This window comes from Heloderma suspectum, chromosome 4 (genome assembly GCF_057233095.1).
Source record: "Heloderma suspectum isolate Gila_16-S chromosome 4, 16-S_ref, whole genome shotgun sequence".
Taxonomy (NCBI): Eukaryota; Metazoa; Chordata; class Lepidosauria; order Squamata; family Helodermatidae; genus Heloderma; species Heloderma suspectum.
The window spans coordinates 227,749,714-227,768,339 of NC_139461.1; the positions used below are offsets into that span (position 1 = coordinate 227,749,714).

Sequence of the window (18,626 nt, forward strand, 5' to 3'; positions counted from 1 at the left end):
ATAAAGATGTTAAGGAGAACTAGATTTGTGTGTCATCAGCATACTGACAACACTCAGCCCCAAACCTCCTGATGATGTATCCCAGAGGTTTCATGTAGATATTGAACAGCATCGGGGATAGAATTGAGCCCTGAGGGACTCCACATAATAGTCCCTTTTTCGAGGAACAGCTATCCCCGAACGACACCATCTGGAACCATCCTGAGAGAAAGGAGCGGAACCACTGGAGAGCAGTGCCCCAACCCTCAACTCCCTCAGGTGATCCAGAATGACATCATGGTTGATGGTATCGAATGCTGCTGAGAGATCCAAAAGAATCAACAGGGATGCACTCCCCCTATCAATTCCCAGGCGAAGATCATCCACGAAGGCAACCACGGCAGTCTCTGTTTTGTATCCCACTCTGAAGCCTCTTTGAAATGGGTGCAGGTAATCAGTTTCGTCCAAGACTACTTGGAATTGAATGGACACCGCCTTCTCGATTACCTTGCCCCAGAATGGTAAATTACTTACTGGCCTATAATTCTTGAAGTCTAGGGGGTCAAGGGAAGGCTTTTTCAGAAGTGGTCTAACAATTGCTTATTTGAGACGTGATGGAAAATTACCTTCCCTTAGGGAGGCATTAATAATATTTAGCAAAAACTGTTTTACCATCTTCCCTCCCTGGACTACAAGCCAGGATGGGCAGGGATCGAGAGGGCAAGTTGTCTTCTTGACCAAACCAAACATCATCAGGAGTCACAAGCTGAAAATGATCTAGTTTAATCATGCAAGCAGAGTTGCTGGACACCCCACTGTTGATTTCTGTCCCCACAACAGCAGCCAGGTTGGCTCGTATCTGAGAGATTTTATCCACGAAAACCCAATTAAAGGCATCACAGCAAGCTACTGAAGCCTCTAAGATTGGATTGGGGGGGGGGGCTGACTCAGCTCCCTAACCACCCTGAACAACTCAGCTGGGTGATGCCTTCCTTGATTCTTATTTCAAATTATACCAATTTTGCTCCCTAAAACATTTTATTAAAAACTGGCATGAAAAGACTGAATATTTTAATAACAGAAAATTAATAACATTAATAACACCCTCTGCAGCAACCCCCCAAAAGATGTCTTCAGAGTCCCTAACCTCAAACCATTTATGACTGCCTTTCACATAAAGCAGCTTGAACTATCATCTGGAATAATAATGCAGTCCCATGGGTGTCAATGAAAATTTCTGTCACCATCGCTTTTCCACCAAGCTATCCCCTTTATGCCACTCTCTCACACTTTGTTAAATAATATTGAAAACCCTTTTTATGAAGCCACTCTAAAAACCTGATCACCTGGTTTAAAAATGGGAGGGGGGCTACCTCCCCTCTATATCCCAATTTGGATTGTCCAGTCCCAGTTAAATACACTCAATATGCAGGATGGAAAGAGGCTGACCATTTTTGAATTTGGGACCTTTTTGAAAATGGCAAACCTATCTCCTTGGGCAAATTGAACACTTCCCCACAGAGACATACCAACACATGCATTTAAGGAAATCCAATCCTAATCTTCACCTCCTACCTCGCACAAGAAGAGGCCACATTTAGATTGCTTATCATGTTCAAAAATGTATGTGTCACCAAAATAAACAAACCATGGGGCAGTTACCTGCCATCTACAGCTGGCTTATTGATAAAATGTGTGGGTGTACCAGCAGCTGGCTTAAAAACCACATGGGAGGCAGACCTCAGGGTCACTGTCACAGATTCTCAGAGGACTTTGATTTGGAGCCATCTGCCTATTAAAACAATATCTGCCCATAATTAAGCTCTTACACAGATGGCACATCATGCCACTTAACATGCATAGTATCAATAACTCGCTATTGCTTAAATGATGGAGAGGATGTAGAACACGAGGTACTCTAACCCATATGTGGATGCCCTGCCCTGACATTGCAGAGTATTGGGAGCAGGTTCTCCAAATTATAGCAGGCATGATGGGGCAGACCATTAGGAAATGTGGAACTCTCCTGAGCTTCTCAGTTTTTGAAAATTATAACAATGCCCTGGCCTGTAGGGACCTAATTAGAATGTTCCTAGTGGCAGCAAGTTTGGAGATAGCCAAACACTGGAAATCCACAGTGGGGCTCTCCATATGGGGATGAACAGAAAGGATTTGGCAAGTGGCACTGGGTGAAAAATTAACTCACAAGATGGTAAAGGAAGTAGACAAACACGACACCATTGTCATCACATCGTATTCATATACTGCTTATGCCATTTAAGAGCTTAACACCTCATAGTCCACTATCAATGAAGTTCAAGTTTGGAAAGAAGCCTTCTGACATATCCAGAACTTTATATCTTGTCACATTAAGTCCTCCAATATGAACTGATCTGCTGTGCTCAGAAGGCACAGCACAGCTGGCTGGAGGATGCTGGGGATTATAGGGCTTTCTTCTGTCTAAACATGCATAGGATTGTGCCCTAAAGTGACTTGTCCACTGTCCTGATTCCATCCTATCATTTCTGAAATTCATAACCGTGCTACAGTGGTACATCAGTGTATGGTAACTGATCCCAGTAGAAAACCCAACTACCATGCTTTTCTTAGTCTCAACTGTCATAAAATAGAACAGATCATGATTTTATGTTGGCGATTGTTCTTTCACTTTGTTCAGCAGCCCATAGGAGTCTAAGAATAAAAATGAACATCATGGATAAAAACATTATTTGTGTGTAAACCGAGTCTCAGTAAAAGTATACTGCATTTTAATATATGAACTTTTCAACTAGCTCAATTCCTGTAACAATAATTCATTTCAATTGACCTGCCTTTTGCCTAGTGTAATAATCTGTAAGGTGTGAGTTCCATTGTTAAACATGTCATGTATAGCTTAAACTTATGTTATAGCCTATGGCCTGTATGGGAATAAAACTGAACTATATTTGTTATTGAATAGCTGTCAAGCAGTTTCTGTCCTTTGTACATTTTGTTTCGTTTTCACCGTTTTATTAAAAAGACAGGAATAGTGTTGTTGTTTTTTAACTTATATCTAAGGTTGCCAGGTTGGCATCAGTACTGCTCCTTTAAACCTACATGTTCTTGTTTTGTTTAGTGATAGTGTCATCAGGTTTATTGTCCAAATTTGGTGGAGCCATTAGTTACTAATGTGGGATTGACCATGTTTATGGTCATTCAAATGTGAGGTAATCTTCACTCATATGGTGTTAAATTAATAATTAGAAAAGGAATTGAAAATAAAACTGCCAAGATCGTACTTCCCGTATACAAAACTACAGTGCGACCACACTTAAAATATTGTGTACAGTTCTGGTCACCGCACCTAAAAAGGATATTGTAGAGTTGGAAAAAGTGCAGAAAAGAACAACTAAAATGGTCAAGGGTTTAGAGCAACTTCCCTATGAGGAAAGGTTACAGCATCTGGAATTGTTTATCTTAGAAAAGGACGTGTAAGGGGGGACATAATAGGACTGTAGAAAATCATGCATGGTGTGGAAAAAGTGGATAGGGTGATATTTTTCTCCCTCTCTCATAATACTAGAACCTGGGGTCCTCCCAGGAAGTTGATTGGTGGGAGATTCAGGACAGATAAAAGAAAGCTGTTCTTCACCTAGTGCATAGTTAAATATGACATTAACTTCCACAAGAGGTAGTGGTGGCCACTAGTCTGAATGGCCTTAAAGATGATTGGACAAATTCATGGAGGATAAGGCTTCTAGTCCTAATGGATATATGCTACCTCCAGTATCAGAAGCCATATGCCTATGTACATCAGTTGCTAGGGAATATTGGCGGGAAGGTGCTGTTGGACTCATGCCCTGCCTATCGGTTTCCCATGGGTAGCTTGTTGGCCACTGTGTGAACACAGTGCTGGACTAGATAAGCCTTTGGTCTGATCCAGCATGGCTCTTCTTATATTCTTATGTACTGATGCCAGTCCAGTGGCTACAGGTAATGCCAGTCCAGTGGCTACAGGTAATGCCAGTCCAGTGAAAGCAGGTAAAGTCAAGATTTTTATTGTATATTTTATGTTAATTGCCTCATCTCATAAAGCAGCACCATATAAACCCCACTAGCTTTGGATACAGATCTATGCAAACTACTGATTGACAGCCAGACTCTTGACAGAATTCTGGTTAAGTGAATCAGTTTGAAGCTGGAATCTTCGTGGATAGCCTGAAAGCTCTTGTTTCTCCATAGGCCTCAGGCAGCAAAAAACTGGGGGAGAGATCATGGCTGGGAGGCCATTTTCCTTACCTACTCTTACCTGAAAACCAAGATTGATGAGCCCCCACACAAAATAAATCCTACATAAGGGAAAGTATGTATTTTGCAGACTGTCTTCTCTACAAGCCTGTTCATTTCTTAAGATCTGCAAGGGATGCTTTTCACTGTATCCTGCCATTGGTGGAAAGACTTTTGGTTGGGATGAAGCAGAGGCCCTTTTCTGTGGTTGTGGAACTCCCTGCAATAGGAAGTCCCTTTGGCCCCCTCTTTCTTGACTTTTGGTGAGTTTAGGCAGGCTTTTGGCCTGCTAGCTTGAAGAGTTTTTAGTGGACTGCTCTCCTGCATGAGATATTTTTATCTGCAGCACTTGACTCTGTTTGATGTTTGAGTGGCGTAGAGTACAATCATATAGGATTGATGCTCTTTAGACGGAGGGCTCAGAAATCCAAAGCCCTGCCAGCTGCAGACAGGCAGTCAGAAGGAACGATGGAGATGTTTTCACCTCCCATTCTCCCCTTTTTTGCTAATTTGAGCTACACGTGCCTCTGAGTCCATCTTGCTTCCTCACATTGCTGTGGATGGGGACCCCAACAGAAAGTCTTGTGGATCCAGCGGATCCATGACTTTTCTCTTCCCTCCTGTCATCACAACCACTTTGCTCCCTCCCCATCCCTCTTCCAAGGTCACAACAGCAACCTTGGAAGAGGACCTGCCATGGAGCTTTCCATAGTGGCCGGGAAGGGTGGATGGTGGTAGTGGTGGTAGGGAAATCCCTGCTTGGATTCCCCCCCACCCCAGGTTGTAGCTGTGTCTGTGGCCTGGTGGGGAATCCACCATATGCTATGGCCCCTAGAATGCCCTCCCAGGGGCCACAGGATTGCTCTCTTACTGTGTTTTTTTAATGATTTTGTTGTATTTTAAATTTCTTCTAAGCCACCCTGAGTATTGCTATTGCAATAGATAGACAAGATAATGATGATGGACTTTGTTTCTCTAGCATCTCCATAATGCAGGTTAGAACAATCTCTGGCTTGCTAAAGCTTATAGTAGCTGTGAAATATCCCTAAGAGTCCATCTGTCTGCAGCTATAATAAAGCTTCCCCAACTTTGTCAATCTCATTATACTGAAAACTGTATAAAAGGCATAGCACCGAATTTATGCTTCTCAGTTATTGAGGGTGCAATCCTATACAAGTTTAGACAGAAAAAAAGCCTATAACTCCCAGCATGCCCACTGGGAGTTATAAGCCTCTTTGCTGTCCAAACTTGTGTAGGACTGCACCCTAAGGCACTCTCACCAGAGGCATTAAGGTCAAATAAAACTCTCTTTCAACTAGTGCAGAGGGAGGGAATGAAACTGGCCAGAGTATCTATTTTTATCTTCCATTGTAGCTGAAAATCTTTAATCCCTTTAAATACTCTTCAAGAATGCTTTCTGCCTTCAAGTTATAACTTATAAGGCAGACTGTCAGCAATGTGCTTTTCAAAATATTCTCATGTGGTTTTCTTAAAACCAAAGGACAGTATTCTAGTTTGCATGTATGTCAGACAATATGGTTACTGCTGCTTGCCCTAGGGAAATATAAACAATCTGCCATATGGCTCTAGAGCCTTTGCTCTTTATTGTTTTTGTCACTGGGTTCCCAAGAGCAGATTTCTTCATCTGACACAATTGCCAAATAGAATACAATTGTGTTCTTGAGATTATACAATCCATGCAGACTGTGTGAAACCCTGATATTTAGACTTCCTCTAGCTTGTACAACATTAGTGGTTTAATAAGCAACTACACTGGTGTCTCAGTTCAAGTAGAAATTGTTTTTTTTAATGCTTCAAGGAAGGGGAAAGGGCATATTGTATACTGTACTTGCTCTATTAACCTCCAAAGTGGTTTTAAAAATAAGGATTGTATATAATTTAAAAATGAAAATATGGCCCCCAACATTAAAAACCCATTAAGTATGTATTCTATAGATATAGGTATATAACATAAAATATATTGGTTAATTTAAAAAGCAAGATAATTTTGGATTATTATTACGTTTGCTTGTACAGTTACCAGAGGCTAAAGCATTAAATCTTCTTCTCTTGTTAAGCTAAGTAACAATAACATTCTAGACTGCCTTTCTATCAGGATTAACATCCAAGGTGATATACAAACAATTAGTATCACTAAAATTGCCCCAGTCCCTCAGTTATATTAGTCTATAAAGAACTTTTCAAGCCTTAATTTGATTAATTTGAATTATGTGCAGCTGTCGACTGACTTAACAAACAATAATTAAAGGTGGCCATGATGGTCCATGAGAAATCTGATGTCTAAGTTCATACCCACGTATGGTATAACTACCTGCACTTTATACATGTCTTTATACATCTGTACTTTATGTCTTCTCAAAAGTAACTCTCATTGAGTTGAATGGTACTTACTCCCAGGTAACTGGGTATAGGATTGCAGCCTTAACGTTTCTGTGCATGGGGGGGTGGGTTATATTTGACCCCAAGGGTAAAAAATCCTATCCTTTGTGCTACTTATACTCTCTGTACTTTCCTAAAGGAGGGGTGAGCTGCTCTCTGTATATAAAGTGACAATAATGTATACAATATTTTAGAGAAGGTAAAAGTTTTAAACAATATTTTCAAGCTGGCTTCTGCCATGAATTAGTAGTTCTTGGACTTTCCTTCAGTATTCCGTCCTATAAGGAGTAACCAACCAATTCAGTAAGATGCTTGCTTTGTTCCATCTTGCATTTCCTTTCAGAGCAGTCTGGCATAGATCTTTAAAGTGACATATGAGCACAAACCCCATTAGTTCAATGGGGCTTTCTACAAGAATATGTTCACATTGGTGTGACAAATGTCTGACTTGAGAAAAAGTGAGCAGGCATAAATCTTTGCAGGAACTGTGGACATTCACCTTATCAGTAAACGTAGGTCCAAATTATATCTTACATATTCTGTTTTCTTTCATTTATATTATTTAACAGCAGGAATTTAAATAATTTTCCATATTTCATTTTCCTATTCCGGTATATTGCCTTGGGAGCTACCTTCCCTTTGTTATTTTCCTTATACCTTGTATTTTTACACTCCCCCCCCCCCACTGTTTTCTTTTTTAGTTTTCTTTGGCTTATAGTGAGAACATATTTTGTTCTCTCTTAGTTGGTGAATATCCATGTTGGCCTTTTGAGCAGACTCAGGTTTTATTTCTGTTCATGCTGGACCAATATTCCCCCTTCTGTGTATGTCCACCATTGCAGTTAACAGCCCATTACACTGTGCAAGGAAGATTTGATCAACCCTAATTCCTTAAAGGTATCATTCATCTATTTCTCAATCTCAAATAGGTGTTCAATTATTAGTTGTCCACCCTTAATTTCCAGGTTACTTATTCCACAACTGTGAGAGTTTCTCTTCTGGGCCGATGGTGGGGAATACTTTGCTAATTCAATTACCTGCTTGTCCACTGAGTCATCTAGAGAAGTTTGGAGTTCTTGTGCTCTTACTGTTGGGGATTGGACTTGATGGTCTTATAGGCCCCTTCCAGCCCTACTATTCTATGATATGATTCTATGAATCATAATTGAGATCAGAATAATTTTGACCTGAAATCTCAGTTCTCTTCAAGAGCTAGGCTCTGCCCCCCCCCCGATACTGATAATCAAAAATAGATGAAATATGAGTAAATAAATAGCTAAAAGCCAAAAGAAAATTTGGGTTTTTAAAATTTAATTAAAAAACAACAACCAAACAGTACCATGAGCTGACATCTGCATATTATAAAGAGGAAAATTTTTTGAAGAGATTATAGTTGACTTCAGAGGAGATTGCCCTTTCCAAAGAAATTCAAGTGGATTTTCAAACTGGATGTACAAAAATAGAAGACATGTGTAATATGATGTAGCAATCTCCCAGACATTCTGTCACAGTGATGAAAACTAGAGAAAGAGCTTAATATATATGCAATGAATATACTTTTTCAAATGGTAATGCAACAACCTATGTAAAATCCACTTATCAGTGGCGCTGATGAACACAACTTTTTATGACTGGCTGGGAATTGGTTTGTACTGCAGTTTTTCCTGAGACTTCACCACAAACTAGGCTCATGAGTCAGAAATGCACAGTGCAATGTGAGCTTGTCTGCAACCCGAGTTCATGGTAAAAGCACTTTGGTGACAGCTGTGCGACAGACAACATCGTAACAGTGCTTGAGTCAGCACCACGCTCTGCTGTGGTTCTAGGGTTGTGCAAACTATCCTGTAGTCCCATATACATGCCATTTAAGATTGGGTGCCCAAGAATCTTTATGATTGCATTACATGTTAAAAAAGAAAGAAAAACAAACATTGATACCAGCCTGTCTTAAATTACGCACCTGAAACCATGGTTGGCAGTTAAATTAAAGCCTGATTCTTTACTGTGTTTTTTCACATGCAACTTCTGTAGGTTTTATAGGAATAGGTCTTTTCCTATCAATCCTATGAGCTGCATCATGGGCATAGCAGTTTCCAGCATCAGGAGTGAGGGTCTTGACTCTGGGGAATGTCACAACTGGCATCTTTGTACTCCTCATTGGGAAGAAATGGGTGCATATTCACTTGTACACACCATTCGTTGGACTTTCCTGGCTAATATGTAAAACTCTGGAGTCCACTGGGAATGGGAAATCTGATTACCTGATAAATAGGAGCAGAGCCAAATAGTGCTGGATCTGTCTTTAGATGAGGCTGTGGAACCCACTTTTTTCACTGCTGTAATAAGAGAACATTGTAGAATTTCATTCCCTACCCAATAAAGCATCAACTCACAATGTAATAATTGAAGAAATGTGATGCAGAAATTATTTTTAAAATGTTAAAAATAAAAGAATCATGAAAAATAACCTGCACAAATTTATAAATCAGTTAGTTTTATAATGATGGATTTTTTTTTGTTGATCCCCCCCCCCCCCAACCTGAAGTACAAACTTGTAAATAACTGGAACATGGTTAGTACAATATTCTTCAGTTTGGATGAGTTATACATTGTAAACTGCAAGCTTTAACTGAGAGCAAACTGAGTGCTGTTTCTCCATAAACCCTAAGAAAATTAATGAAGGTGGTGTCTGCAGATTACTTGGTGGAATGGGCCCCACAATGTGCAAACATGGCTGCCAGTATGTCTTTGATTCACTTCAGGTATGTCAGTTCAGTTTAGTTATTACTATAGATAAGAATAATCTTTACAAGCATTCTACAAAAAAATAAAATAAGGCTAAATCCCCAGGTGTTTGATGCTGATGAGTAGGAAATATGCTGAGTGTGGTTTATATACATTTCTTCCATGTACTGAATGAGATTACAACCATCCAGATTGACAGAGCGTTGACTCATGCCACATCTCTTCTGCCCACAAAGTCTTGCCAGGATTTTGTTCTGTTTCCCATTAAGGAGATATAAAAAAATAGAGTGCAATTGCCATTAAAGTTTAGGTAATCTTCAGGCTTGCCTAATGCAAAAGGAAGACAACAATTGACCAATAAATATATGTTATTACCAAGAGGCCTGCATAGGAAAGAAAACATTGTGGTTTCCCAAATTACCTGAAGTTCTTTTTCACATTAACAGCACAATCCTATGCACTTCTACTCAGAACTAAGTCCCATTATCTTCAGTGAGCTTTACTCCCAGGCAAGTGAGTATAGGATTGCTGCCTAAGGCTCTCTGTTTAACTTCTAGACCTATAACATCTTCAAAAGTAAGTAGCTTCTTTCCTTATACTATTAAAAACAACCCGACAAACAGCTGATACAACCCTATTGGATAGCCGATAGAACAGACAAGTTTCAACAGAAACGACTCATCTAAGAGATCAATTGCTCCTGCGGAAGAACCTAGTCTCGAAACGTGTATAGCATTTTAGAGATCTGCACAATAAACAATGTTTATAGTCCATGAATTTTTTAGAGATCTGCACAATAAATTAATATTACAGTCCATACGCAGTGGCGCTTTTGGATATTTTTCTTTTTGATGCTTTGTGCATATAGCGCCTTCCTTCTCAGTTTTCTAAGCAACAATTAAGCAACAACCCTTCTCTCTGGCTTTAAAGGAAGTTGGGCGCTCAACGCTGCATATTGCAACTCTACATTTGCATTCAGTGCTTTTTGTTAGACAGCTTTACTGTGCAGTATTTTGAGAGAGACATGCTTAAAATGCTTTCTAAAACATTTAAACAGGTTTTCTTTTTTGTCACAGTCAACACTTTGAGAGTTTTTTACTTTGAACAAAAAAACTGTTACTCTGTTATCTTGACATTGCACATTTCTGCATTATGCAGTAGCTAATAACTGCAATCCTGTGTGTCAAAAGAATAGGCTACTTTCAATCGGTGGAAAGTTTGACCTCAAGGGCATAGAAACTGTTGACTCATTGTTTTTACTGCACATACTATTAGCTCTTTGTCACATTCGGAGAATGACATCACCTTCATTACTGTTCGGAGCAGGTACTGGAGGAATTAAGAGCTTTCTGCCTTACAGGATTTGTTAACAGTATGGTACTCATATTTACAGTATATTTCTACTTCCACCACTCTTGGCTGTGATTTCGGACTAATCCTATGCAGGCTAAGCTTGTAATCAGAAGAAGAGTTGCGGAGAGCCTTCACCCTGCCCCCATGGGGCACTCTCTTGCAAAGATCCAGGCTTCTAGGCATGTTGCCAGGAAGGGCAAGGACTGGAGGATGAGTGCCATTGTCAGCACTTGCCTCTGTGAAGGAGGGTGGGATTTGAGAGGGGAGGCCTGGGATCTGGGGCAGAGGGGACTAGGTCTTTACCCTCTTCATGGTTGAGCAGCAGCACACCCTGAGCCTCTCCCTGGCTCTGTTTCTTTGATGCACAAGAACGCCCAGAACTCTCCTTGGCTTTGCCAGAGCTCTCCATTAAAACATAGGCAAAATCTGACCCTTGGAGTGGGGAGCCTTTATCAAAGGATGTCCCCACGTTATGATGACATCAAGCAGCTTGACAGCCATGGAAAGGCATTGCACTCTGGAGGCTCAGTACTTGCAAAATACATGGACAGCTCAGAGTCATGGTTTACCTTTCATTTAATGTGGCATCCAAAAATGACATTAAAAGCATGTCGTTTCAGGTTGCCTAGTCAAAAAAGCAGTAAAGATAGGAAATGCCAACTTTATGGTTACCCATAAATGCCTTACATTGCAACCCTATACACACTTACTTGGGAGTAAGTCCAATTGGGTCTTGCTTCTGAAAAGACATGCATAGGATTGTGCTCTTAGCTTGCTTTGGTGGCGCAGCTTTAACCTTGAGTGAGGCTTGGGAACTGTGAGGAAAACAGCCTGACTTTTTTCTAAAGGTCAATCTCAGCCTATTGTGCCAAATGTAAAATCATAATGGGACTATCTGGTGGTAAGTCACCATTTATGCAGATACATTTTTCATAGAAATTGTCTCTGAAGAGCTTAAACGTCAGCTCCAATTCCACTAATGTGTTTTCTTTTATTCAAATATTTAGTTCAATGCTGCATCTTAAATGCTGAAGATACTCTTTAGCAGCACTCTGGCAATGATAAGGCATTTTGGTTTCTTTCTTTGTTTTTGGCAGAGTTCCAAAATGAGGTGTGGCTTAAGATGTCTTGGACTCGATGGTCTTATAGGCCCCTTCCAACCCTACTATTCTATGATTCTATGTCTCATCCAAAATGCAATTAAATAATTTTTCACAGAGTTTGCATCTTATTGTTGTCAAAGGAAAGATAACACTCTACAGGAGTAATTTAATTTGACAATGACAAGATTCTGTAAAGGGTTTGAATAAACAACTTATTTAATTACTTTTTAAAGCAGGAAGTTTTCTATATAAAAACCAATTGAAGAAGTGTGTGTGTGTGTGTGTGTGTATATATATAAATAAATAAAATAAATATATAAATGTAGTTGTAGCAATTATATTCCCTTAACTGAGCAATAAACTGAAGAATACTCCAGACTGGGGGGCAGAGGCAGGGGAAATCCACCCAGTTTTAAAAATAAGAATATAAGTTTGCTTCCTCTTTTTGAGCACAGAGACCTACTGGGCAGTCTTTCTAGTGTCAGTTTTCTTTGGAGGAGAAAGGGCAAAAATATTACACTATCTTTGAAAATCTGTTTTATTTACTGGTTTGCAAATAGGTACAGTAAGATGAGAAAAGAGCAGTAATCACTGACATTCTTAAGGCAGCCAAATCTTAACTACAGGCCTACATCTCTACATTTCATTTCTGAAAATCCTGCAAATTCCCCTATTTCTTACCTGCCAAGTGGGCAGAGAGCAACTCTCACTTTAAGAATGTTGCTCTTAGTTAACTTGAATTGCTTTGCATCACACAGAAATTCTTAGGGCTTCAAGTTAAAGTCCTGTTTACAGCACAACTAGCAGGACCATAATACTATTTAAGATAAGTGGTTCATTAATGTGTACATGTTCTTTGGCGTTTACATATGGGCACTGAAAAAAGAATTAATGTTTGGTATAAAATTAAAATACGAGGCTTCAGGCATTACTCCTATCATCTCAGCAACAAAATGGATTAGCCTCTCTATATGTGTAAATTAATTGTTCATAATATCAACATGATAATAATTCCTTTCTCCTCATCTATCTATCTATCTATCTATCTATCTATCTATCTATCTATCTATCTAATGTATAGCCTGCAATGCTTCAGCACAGAAGTGTTCTCTGGACAGCTAACAACAAAAACCACTTAAATAGCAGAAACAAAATGAATAAACAAATAACCCAGAGATAATATTCACAGTGGCATCAAAGGTCTCACAAGCCTGGGAGAATAAAAAGATCTTCACCTGGCACCTAAGTGACAGTTAAATCTTCCTGGGGAGAGTGTTTCAAAGTTGGGGCACCACCACTGAAAAGGCCCTTTCTCTGGTCACCACCTACTGTACTTCAGAAAGTAGGGTCACCAGCAGGAGAGTCTTAGATTATGATCTCAGTGACTGGGCTGATCTAGTGATAACTTGTGCTAAACCAGCTTATGTTTTGAAGCTGAAGCTTTAATGAGAGAGAAGGAAAACTGCAGAACTACATAAGGGACCAATGTTAGATAAGAGTGTGCAAACTGGCCCAAATTCAGATATGTTTATTAGCAACAAGGTATTTGTATGTGACCTGTACTATATAGAGAAAAACACATGCAGTGGCACAGACATAGAATGTGGCTCTCCACCTGCATCAAGTGATGGATAGGAATGTATGCCATAATCTATCATGTGCTCCAGAGGGTGCCAGAATGCACTGCATAAGGCTCGCTGGCATGCACGTATGCCCAGTGGAACCACTGCCCCATCTACACAGGCAGGGGTGCCAACTGAGAGGGCAGCCACCATGTTTTTGAGACCACATGGTTTTCTCAAGAGCATCTATGTCTCTAATTATTCTGAAATACAATTAATGCCATTCAAAATACACCACTTTTTTGCAATTGAATGTTGAATATATCCAAGAACAGGCCTTTTATGAAATCTTGCTGTGAATACCCTCCCTGCTGTAAAAATATCCAAACTCAACAATCCTTAAATACCACTCCTCCACACAGGTTGTTCTGTTTTTCCACATGTATTGGCCACTTCTGTCACAGAAGTTCTGTGTGGATATTTGGCCATATTGAGTTGTATTTTCATTTCAGTGGGTCTACTCTAAGTAGGATCAACATTTGATGCAACCTATTATAAATAACATAAATTGGTATAGCTAGCAATCTATGGACAACTGTGGAAAATACCGTGTCAGTGAGTGTGGGTGTGTGTCATATATTTGAGGGGTTTAACACTTCATCCATCTGATGAAGTGGGCTCTAGTCCAGTGAAACCTATGCCACAAGACTACTTCAATATTCTCATAGTAATATAACACAGTAGTACAGAACTATATTGGCTCTAGGTAATTGCATCCATTTTTATTCAAACTGTGAAAAAGTACTTACTTTCCAAAATGGGATGGGCATATTGTATCTTATGACAGCACTATTTTTTTTAGTGAAAATGAATGAGCATACTAAAATGAAAAGCATCTGCTTTTTCCCTTTTCTTTTTTGCCCCTAAGGGGTACAAATTAAAGTAAATTGGTAGGGCTAATTGCCTGCCACCTAATTTACTCAAAGCAATGTTTTATTTTTTTTCCAATACCCTGGTCCTATACACAAGTAGTAGCAGATAAATTGTGCTTACTTTAATGGAAATTGATTTAAGAGCAAGCATGCTTAGAATTGCAACCTAATGATGTTCACAGCAGCCCACCCCTCAAATGCTGTGTACTTTAACCCATGTTGTAACCTCTTATGACCATATGAAAAAGACATCCTTCAAAATGTTGTGTATTACACTTAAAGATTATAGGAATCTGAATCTTTAATATTCAAATTTCCAGCCCACTTTTTCTTTCTTTTTCTTTCTTTTTTGCTATTTTGGTTGTTGCCAAGTGATAGATAAGCAGAACTGAGAAACCCATCAAGTGGAAATTCAAGTGTATTTCATTAAATTAGGCTTTTTCCAACAAAATTTATTTTTCCTATTTGGGGAGCTGTGTAAGAATGGACGGTATGAAATACTGAGGAGATTTTAATTAATAGCTCAATAGCTCTGTTTTCTTTCTAACCACTGGAAACTTTAAAAACATCTTGCATTCCTTGTTCAGCAGCATCCCAAAATAGAAAGAGCAACTGATATTTGAATATATTGCCAAGACGCACTCTCCATTATAATCCTGGATTAAAGGTGTAACCATGCAAAATGGTCTGCATCACGTTTGTACCAACATACATGTTGGAGGAAACGTCCTTAGCAAGGACATAATCTGGGCCTAAATGCCATGTTTCTGCCATTTAGAATGGGAAACAAATAATACAGGGCCTGAAATGGTACTTCCTACTCAAAGTTCCTGTAAAATGGCTGTTACTTATGATGGCTATTTTTGTTCCGATTTTTGGAAATGAGGGTCAGACAATTTGAATTATGTACTGTATTGTGTGATTGTCTAAACTCTGAAATGAACTCCAAGGTGGTGAGTTTACCATCTTAAAGGCACACTGCTTGTCTGCAGAATTGTTCAAATATCAATTAATAAAGTAGAGCAGTAAAATGACAGACTTCCTTAACACAAGCCAGCACTCTCAAATACTGACCTATCTCCTCCCATGCATGAATCCGTTAGCCGAAAATCCTTATGATTATAAACAGTTCATTCTGAAGATTGGGTTGTATTTTTTTTCGGAATGAATGTTACATAAATGGTGCCTGCCTTTATTGTTCATATTACAGAGAAATAACATCTCTGTGCTAGAAAAAAACTCCACCCTGTTTATTAAATCTAATACATTAGAAGTAGCAACAATCTGACTCCCAAAATGTTTATCATTTCCTTGGATAAAAGTGAAATGTAACCAGGAGCCTGAATTAATCAGTTAACCTTTCATATTACCTCTCTGTTTCAACATGGCTGATTAACAGGAACAAAGAAATAGAAAGGAAAGATAGGCTGACATGAATGGGTACCATTTCCTCCACTAATAACAGTTTAGCTTCTTTATGGTTTAGCAGATTATATTCTTTATGCTTTGAATATTTTATGCAGAGGTAAAAGTCTTGCAGTAGCTATTAAAGTGGTGTGTGCCTGAAAGGGAGAGGAACTTTTAATTAAGATAAAGCATAGCTGATATTTCCGCAAGTCTCTGACTTTCATCTTTTTCTAGATTGGGAGAGGTGAGGGACCCAGCCCAAAAGACATTTAGGGGAATGTAAACCTGCACATAGAATTCCTTACTGTTTAACACTACTCCTTCACTTTTAATGGTGATGCAACAATGACAGTTTAGGCTGGTATTTGACAACCCAAACTGAACACCTAGCCATTTTTTCTGTACATCCAGGTAATTCAAATCTGCAAAGCCTTGGAATCTCCTTCAGACTTGCTTTGCAAACATAATTGGTAACAGGATCCTTGAGATATTTAATTAGCCTCTTTTCTTTTCAGCCCCCATTTGGCTGTTAAAATTTGAACAGTCATCAAGAGAAGGTGATAACGATATGATGACAATTTTGTCTAAAAGTTGAAAGAAGAGGGTTCTCGCCCCCTCCCCTTTCACAAAAGTGGAGCTGATATTGAAAGCAGAATTTGACCTAGTTTAGGGTTAACCTGATTTACAAAGGTGGTTGGTGCTTCTTCTTCTTTGATTACATGCGAAATATTAAGGTTCATAGGGTAACTGAGAAAAGAAAGAAAAGTAAGGCTAACTTTAAAAACAGCAAAGAGCCCTGTGGCACCTTAAAGGCTAACAAATTTATGCTGGCATTAGCTTTGGCGGACTATAGCCCACTTCATCAGAAGCATGGAGTATTATGGAGAATTTCAGGTATTCTGAATACTCCATGTGCATGATGATGAAATGGGCTATAGTCTACCTAAATGTATGCCAGCATAAATTTGTTAGTGTTTAAGGTGCCACGAGATTAGCTGCAATAGACTAACACAGCTACCCTCTGGAAATTGTTACAATGGAAGGCACTACCTTTACAATAACCAAATCAGGAGAATACCTCACTTGCTGGAAACCTGAAGAACAAGCTGTTTTCTCTTTCTCTCTCCATGGGATAACCCGCCTTAAGCGAAGAGAGGCTGCTGCCGCCCGGCATCTCTTTGACAGTTGCCTTTGGCTTTCCCAGGAGGAAGAGTAGCAGCCCCAGCTGCAGCTTCCCAGAAGTGCGCAAATGCACACCGCCTTTCCCCCTCCGGCATGCTCTTTGCTGAAGGAAAACTGCGGAGGGACGGAGTTTCTTCGGAGGAGTTTCCGGCGTCTTTGGCGGGGGAGGGGGGCCCCCCGCAAAAATCTCGCCGAGCCTGCGTGGCAGCAGGTTGCAAAGGCGAACTGGGCCCTCCTCGAAGCAAGGTGGACAAGGAGGGCAGAGGGAGGGGTGCATGGTCCATCCCCTCGGGGGTCGCTGCTGCTCCTGCCTTGCCTGGCCCGGAGGAAGGGGCTGCTCTAGCAGCCCACGCCGGGCGAGAAAAAGCCCGCCACCCCGCAGAGCAGAAGGGCAAAGACAAAGCAGACCGGCGAGGCTCGCGGACGAAAGCAAATAAATAAAAATCAGACTGTTAGCGAAGGCGCGGAAATTTAAAAATGTTTGGACAGGAAGAGAAGGGGAAAAAAGAAACCGTCAAGGGGAGGGACGGGGGGGAAAGTAACGGTTCTCAAGCTGCCTCTCTTCCCTCCCCCTTGGCGCCTGGCTTCCAGGCACGGGCCCGGATGGCCCCTGTCTTCTGCCCCCCCCGGGGGGGCTTGAACCACTGCAGATCCCCTTCAGGAGACGCGAGAGGAGAGCCGCGTTGACCGAAAGGACGCGCGGCGCGGAAGCCATGAGCAGCTCCGACATTTTGAGCGCCTTGCCGCTGGGCCAGGCGCGCTCCTCCTGGCTCTTCTTGGGGAAGAAGCGGGGCTTGGATGTGGATGGCCATTATACGTTAGCCTGATTTATCACTAGGCCATGCAGCAATAGAGAGGCTTCAGAAAGAGACGAACAAGTAACGAGAGCGGCGGCGCTTGGTGGCTCTGGCGGCCCCTCTCAACGCCATACCTGCCACGAACCGCAGCCCGCGCTGCCTGGTGGAGCCGCTCAGTTACGCACGTCTCCTCTGCGGAGGGGCGCATCCATGCTTTATCGAACACAGACCAGGCCAGGAAAGAAGGGATGGGTTGATTTAAACGATGCGTCGTCCTACACCTAAATTTTGTAGTTGAGCAGCGAGCCATTGTCAGGAACTTGGCCATTAACTTTCTGCACCCCTTTCGGCAGAGTTCTGCGCGCGTAAGCCCCATGGATTGCCATGGGAGCCGAATACCATGTGTGGTGCTGAGTGTACGCTGGATTGTTGCCTGTTTCCTGATCTCCCCTCTCTCCCCTAACTTATTCGAATTGGACTTGCATTCCCTTCATCTAGAAGCAAGTGGCACTGATTTCAGTGGAACTTCCTTTCAAGTAAGGGAGTTCTCCCAAACCCTAAATACCCTTAAACTTGGAAGAAGTCGGTCCTATTGAAAACAATGGCACTTGCTTTCAAGCCCACGGTGCCAGGATTCGGGCGTTCGAAGGAAACAAGCTCGAGGAAAGTCAGAGGAACTTGGTTCCAAGTAAAATATATATGTAGCAATGAGAAATCGCAGGATTGGCCAGGGGGCTGAATTTCCTGGAAAGCGTCTCGTGGTGAGATCCTGGCCTCATTTTCCCTCCCTGGGGAAGGAAGTTCCACTGAAATAATTTGGACCCATTTCCAGGCAAACGTTGCTCGTGACAGCCCTCTTTCCTTTGAAAGTAAGTTTGAAACTCATCCCAGTCACTTCCA

General features: G+C 40.8%; 1 protein-coding gene across 1 annotated transcript in view; it reads right to left on the reverse strand.

Annotated features, from left to right (window-relative positions):
• The window catches only part of LOC146348183 (uncharacterized), a 62,299-nt gene extending 44,742 nt beyond the window's left edge, over positions 1-17,557 (reverse strand). Inside the window, exon 1 of the mRNA XM_084848264.1 lies at positions 16,826-17,557. The gene's annotated coding sequence lies outside the window, so the exon portion shown is untranslated. The remainder of the gene's footprint in view (positions 1-16,825) is intronic.
• Between the last annotated feature and the right edge of the window lie 1,069 nt (positions 17,558-18,626).